This window comes from Vigna umbellata, chromosome 4 (genome assembly GCF_029865625.1).
Source record: "Vigna umbellata cultivar VRB3 chromosome 4, Vumbellata_1.0, whole genome shotgun sequence".
In the NCBI taxonomy this organism is placed as follows: Eukaryota; Viridiplantae; Streptophyta; class Magnoliopsida; order Fabales; family Fabaceae; genus Vigna; species Vigna umbellata.
The window spans coordinates 40,769,558-40,776,622 of record NC_142168.1 but is presented as its reverse complement, the minus strand read 5'-3'; the positions used below and the strand labels follow the sequence as shown (position 1 = coordinate 40,776,622).

General features: G+C 31.0%; 1 pseudogene; it reads right to left on the bottom strand.

Moving 5' to 3' along the window:
- Positions 1-1,622: 1,622 nt before the first annotated feature.
- LOC148200196 (AT-hook motif nuclear-localized protein 19-like) lies at positions 1,623-2,266 on the bottom strand (annotated as a pseudogene).
- Between the last annotated feature and the right edge of the window lie 4,799 nt (positions 2,267-7,065).

Sequence of the window (7,065 nt, the reverse complement as noted above, 5' to 3'; positions counted from 1 at the left end):
GAATTTCATTTTGTTTATTAATACGATTCTATTTTTTATGCATTAACATTGTCATCCAATTGATGAAATAGATGAAATTAATTAAGACATTGATAAAATAACACATGAAGAAATTAAATTTCTTATAATTTAAAAAGTAAAATTATAATTTCTAATTAAAAACATAAAACATATAAGCACTTATCTTATAGACGTTTGTTTCCATACTCGTTTCCTTGTAGCAAAGTCAAAGCATTGTTACTTATAGTCTCCATCGCCTTGAAAGGTTATTCAAAATTTTATCAATATTATCAAAATTATTATGGGACTTACCTAGATATTTTAGCTCATTGAGAATGGTCTAGAATCTACTTAACAAAGCTTGAATATTCTCAATGTCTAGGATGGAGAACAACTCATTGTTTGGTCAATAAACGAAGCTTGTTCCTTTTAACTTCTTTGTATCCTTTTTATGTATGGGTGTCTCACATCTCTTTAACGCCCTTGTAGACGTGAATATTCTTGTATTCCTCTTCAGACAAAGCGCACATCAATGAATTACGAGCTTTGGAGTTGAGAAGATACCTTTTCTTTTGTTCATTTTACTGTTAAGAAATATATATTTTCCATTTTCGACTAAGTCCCACTTGTTTATATGATGGAATTCAAAGAATTCTATCATTCTCTGCTTCCAATAGTCAAACTTTTCCCCCTTAAACAAAAGAGGATGGTTAACAACGTAACCTTCGTTTTCCATTGTTGATAGGATCTTGTCTTCACGTTTTGTCAAGAACTAACCCTTGAGGTTAGCTCTGATACCAACTATAACACATGAAAACTCTAGAAAGAGGGGACGTGGTTTGAATAAAGTTTTAAATCTTCCTTTGTAAAATAGTGTTTAATCTCTTTTACAGGGTTCGACGGTCTATGATGGCAAACCCCAGCCAAGGGTCCAATCACAAGAAGCATGACCAAGCAAATTCAAGAAGAGTTAGAATCATTTGTGCAAGGTAAAGATAAACTCTTATTCACTTAGGTCATCATGAAGCATTTCTTAAACCTTGTATTAAAGGTCAAGTAAAGTAGGATTTCTTTTTAAGCCTCGTATTAAGGGTCAAGTAGTGTAGGGGTTTTTAACAATCTTACTTAAGTTGTAGGGTAATATTTGCGCTTAACTTAAGCTAATCTTGGGTGATTAGTTTTATAACCCTAGCTTAGTGGAGGGTGTCCCACATGAGACATGACAAGCTCTTAGTGAAGAGTTCTCTTACAAAGGTATTGATCATGTGTCATTTTTCTAGTGGGGAATATTTACTAAAGTGATTTTCCACATGTCACTCTAGCACCAGTACAGTCAGGGGATACGGCACCGGTTATTTTCGTCATTCGACAGCGGTTCCTGGACCGAGGCATATACAGGCGAGACAAAAAGTCCAGAGTTTTATGCCTCGGTTCCAGACCGAGGCCCAAAGTTGAATGATTTCGCCTTGGGTCAAGCCAACCGATCCAGTATGTCACCTCTACTGTTTCGGTTGCGATCATAACCGAGACAATAAGGTCTTTTTTTTTTAATATTAATAATAATATTATTATTATATTTAAATAAAAATACAGTGTTCGGTTGAATTTGAGAAAATCGATGTTCATCTTTGGAAAGGAGATCTGGCATGAGGAGCATGACTCAAAGGAGAAGAACAAGCTTCATGGTTCACCTGTTGCTCGTTTGGAAGATCCAGATTCGGAGGAACATTATTATTATACACCGAAATTGACGACGAAGCTTCGCCAGGACCGCCTCCCATCCCCGGCAGAGACCCGCCGACACCACCCTGCTCGTGATCAAAACTGGACCAGCCGCCACCAGTGAGCCCACCACCCCGCCGCCAACGATTTGTCCCTGGCCTCCCGCGAGATAGATGGTGAGACCGGTGGCACCAGGAGGGGATGGTCTGGGGAGAAACAAACCGGTGAGGGAGAGGACGCCGCGCAAACGAGCCAGGAGCCGGTGAGGGAGAGGACGCCGCGCAAACGCCTCCGCGCGAACTGGATCACACAGTCGGTGATGTCCGCGCCGCTGGCAATCTCCATGGCGTGGCTTCGCATCGCGTTGGGGCTGTCTCGGGTGACAAATCCCAGATCCGCACTCTCGTTCATGGAAAATCCCAGATCTGCACTCTCGTTCATGGAAAATCCCAGATCCGCACTCTTGGTTTGGGCTTTCAGTCACCGCACTCTCGTTCATGGAAAATCCCAGATCTGGTTTCCTCATCGGAGAGAGGCGAGTAAACAGGAAGAGTGATATCCCAGATTTGGTTGACTCAACAAAGAGAAAAAAAAATTTAGGGAGAAGAAGCTGTGTTGGGCGTGCAGATTAAGTCAAGGTGAATGAAGCTACTACCTCGGTTACCAAAGCCCGAGGTAATATCACAATATTGCACCAGTTAAAAGCAATGGCCGAAGTATAAAGTCCCCCTTAAACACCTCGGTTCTTGAAGAACCGATGTCGTAGCTGACCTGTCAGTGGTTCAGGCAAAAAAGCAGGCGAAAAAAGCAGGCGAAGAGCAGGCATTCACAGGTGCATAGGCCTCGGGTGCCCAAAAAACCGAGGCAGTAAGGCTGTTTGAAAAGTTGTGAGACAGGACGGCCTGATTTGCAATGATATATGTTTCGAGTTTTCTATCAACCGAGACAGTACAACCATTCTGCTTCGGGTGAACTGGTGACCGAGGTATATAGGGTTTTATGCTTCAGTTTTTCGTAACCGAAGCATATACGGCGCCTTCAAAAGTCCTTTTTTTACTAGTGTAGGAGTGGAAAGTTTTTCTAAAAGTTAGAGTGTCACATGTGAAACTTTGCTTCACTAAGATAGGATTTTTAGGGTTTGATGCAAGATAGCATTTTAGGGTTTTGGTTTACTTTGGAGACACCTTCATCACTAAATAAAGGTCTCTCCCCCCTTGTAAACCCACTTTTAGAATTATAATATCATGCCGCCAAACTATTTATGCAACCATATATTGTCTTAAGTAAAGGCTAGAACATCCTAATAAGTGATCTCTTGTAGTCACCCTTCTCTAGATTTGGCTCAACCTCTCAAAAGAAACACCAAAAACTTCCAGCCCACCACAAACACTCATAAACCAAGAATATCCTCTCCATCCACCCCTTGCTTGCGCACTAACCTCACCTTCATGGTCTCATCTTCATGCTTTGTTGCAACCTAGCTTAAGGAAGAGCCTATATCAGTCTCAAATAGTTATTAAACACATGAGTGTTTAAAACAACATTTAGGTAAAACCTTTGAAAGAAAAAGCAATGAGACACACTTATTTTAATATTGATTTGCTCCAAATTGAGGTACGTCCAGTTCTCCTTTATACACTCTTAAAGGGTTCCATTAATCACAAAAGATTACAATAAATTTAATCACTCCTGGTATACAACTAACCTAACTAGTTAGAACTAGTATAACTACTCATGGTATGAACTAGTCTAACTGACTAGACAATTTAACTCTAGTGACTTAAACTTACAAGAATTTTATTTCAATTCTAAAAGAAAATAATAAAGGTTTTATAGATTACAAGAACAAAATATGTAACTTTCGTAGAAAGGATTTGAAATCAATACAAGGAAATTATGAAAACCTGTGAAGAATTTTTTCTTTTTCAAAGAACAATCGTTAGATGATGTAAACTTTTAGAGGGAATAACAGTAATAGAGTATGCACACATAATTCTTCTTATTTATTCTCGTCATGTAGTGCTCTTTATGTAGGCTATTTTGAAAAAGATCTATTACTCAGAGCTTTTGTAATACGTTAGAAGTTATGTCATGTCTTATATAAGCAATTTTGCTATGTACGGAAGAGAGAGGCGTTAAAAAAAAAGAAACATTCTTAAATATCTTCATGTATCTAAATGTTCTTTTGATTGTGATGCAGCTTTTGAATAAAGGTAGAGTACTAATATGATCTACATAGAAAAAGAGAACATAACACAATAGAACATAACGTACATGTAATAAAGCGTTAGGTAATCCTAGTCGTTTAAGCATTATATGTGTACTATCTTTTAAGCTCGATCTATTAGAGTAACTTGGCATTTAGGGCATTTTAGATATATAATGTTTAGCGTTTGCATTTAGTATCCTTGACGATTCATGTGTTTAGACACTATTTCTTTTAAACGTTTTGTTAAACTTCAAAACTATATTTGCTTAGACGATCATATCTTAACATATGTAGCATTTAGACGTTTTTGTGTCTTAAACAAAATAATGTCAACCTTCTTACCTATTTTCTAGATTTTCTACAAAAGGTTCTAAATTTAAGAGTCCTAAATCAATCCTTATATGGAAATGAGATTCACATTAATTAATAAATAAGATTGTTAGCAGGTGAAATCAAAATAAAAAATTATAAAAAAATAGGAATGCAAAATATTATTCAAGCATGCTTGATTGTACTCAATATATGTCAAAGAAAATGTCTTTTGCATCACAATGTGTGGATATTTTATCAACTCCAATAAAAGTTAATGAGTATTTTTTAGATTTTTTAAAATGTAAATGATACAAGTGGATGTCTTTTTTATGCCATTATAGATTAATTAGAAAAATGCTAGATTTGGTATGAACAACCTTAGAGGACAAGGATATGATGATCTAATATGAAAGGAAAACATCAGGTTATGCAAAAAAAAATCTTGATATTAATCCTAGATCATTTTATACTTTGTGTGGTTGTCATAGTTTAAACTTAGTGCTTTAGATATGAATAATTCTTCTCTTGAAGATATATTTTTTTTTATGTTTTACAACATATATATACTTTATTTTCCCATTCTACAAAAAGGTAGAAAATTTAGCAACACCATATACATAGATTAACTCTTAAATCATTGTCACAAACACGTTGGGGAAGTCGTATTCTAAGTGTGAAAGTTGTAAGATTCAAACTTCACAAATAAAAGATGCTTTATTTGAATTAGTTAAAGCTAGTGTTGATTCTAAAATAAAAAGTGAAACTAATTATTTAACAACTTATGAACTATATAACTTTTAACATTTGTTAGACATGAATATTTGGTGTGACGTTTTATTTGCTATTAACTCAGTAAGTAAGAAATTACAATCAAAAGATATATGCATTAATAAAGCTATGGAACAATTAAAATTTCTTCTTTCGTTTTTTGAAAAGTATTGAGAAAATGAATTTAAAAGTGCATTCATTTCTACCAAGGAAATTGCTTTTGAAATGGACATAGAGTCTAAGTTTGGTGAAAAACGTATTAGTCATAAAAAGAAACAATTTGATAAAAATGTTGAGAATAAAATTGTAAAATCTCTTCAAGAATGATTTAGAATTGATTAGTTATTATACATTATATATAAAGCAATTATCATGCTTTAAAGTAGATTTGAACAATTTAAAACCTACGAAGATAATTTTTGTTTTATTTTGTATTAAAAAAATTAAAGTCACTGGTTGTATATTTTGAAAGAACAATGTTAAACCTTGAAATTTTTTTGAAACATTATAATTTATTGGATTTTAATGGCTTGGAGTTATTTCTGAATTAAATATCTTAAAAGAAATTATAGAATTGGAAAATGATAAATTAATTTGCATTTATAAAAAAAGAATATACTTTTTTCCTAATACATATATAACTTATTAAAATAATGTTAAATTCTTCAATATATAGTTGTTTTAGCTGAAAGAAGTTTTTCAAAACTAAAGATAATAAAATTTATATAGGATCAACAACATTTTAATAAAAATTGAAAAAAAAATATTTCATAAAATTAATTATAAGAATTTAATAAACAATTTTACATTAGAAAAAATTCAAAAAATAATTTTTAAATAAAATTAGGATAAGATAATGTAAAATCGCTGCATGTAATTCTCTTAAAAAAAAGTTTGGTACGTAGAAAAATAATGTTTTTGAAAAAAAGAAATGCGCTATTGAACAATATAGTACTTTTCATTCATAACAGGTTTTGTCGGAATCATTTACAAAGAAAAACCCAATCAGCACACTGTGCAACAGATACAAGTAGGGCCACAATATCTAACTTACTTTATTATGTCGATTCTTTCCAAAGACACCGTCCTACACTTATAACTTGCAATCCTAACTCACAGCTGAATCTGTATCTATTATTAGAACCAAGACAAATATATATATATATATATATATATATATATATATATATATATATATATATATATATATATAATTATAATTATTTATTTATTTTTGTGATTATTCATAGATAAAATTTTCAATATATAATTAGTATTTATGAATATTTATTATTCATGAATAATAATAAATACTTTAATATTAGTTTATAATTAAATTAGACATGAGTATTATACTATCTTTATCTATCACTTTGTTATTTATAAAAAATTAAAATTAAAATTTAATTTATATTTATTAGATAAAATATAATTAAAATTAAAATTCATTTATATTTTTAAGTTAAATTTTATTAAAATTAAATTTTAATTTATAATTAAGTCAATATTATAGCATCTGTATTTATCATTATTTATTATTTATAAAAAATTAAAATTAAAATTTAGTTTATATTTTATTAAATTAAATTAAATTAAAATTAAAATTAATTTATATTTTTTAAGTTAAATTTAATTAAAATTAAATTTTAATTTATATTTAATTTAATTTAATTTAATTTATATTATATTTTATATTTTTTAATTTAATTTAGATTATATTTTAAAAATTTACAAAATATGTTTTTTTAAATATTGATAAATGTCTATAGTTTTAAAAAATTTTAAATGAATATATAACAAATAACATGTAAGGAATGAATTTTTCTATTACATATTAGATAACATTCCTAATCATCATATTATTTTTTAAAAATTTAAATTTAAGTGAATTATTAAATTTACATTAGGGTGCAATATATGTCTTGAAATTTACAAAGCCTTAACAATAAGAACATACTTTTACCGAGGCAAGGCTCGTTCGTCAGTATATATTAGTGAGTTAACTAATTCCTCCGCTCTGAAAAACTGAGAGTGATATCGAAGGTAAAGATCAA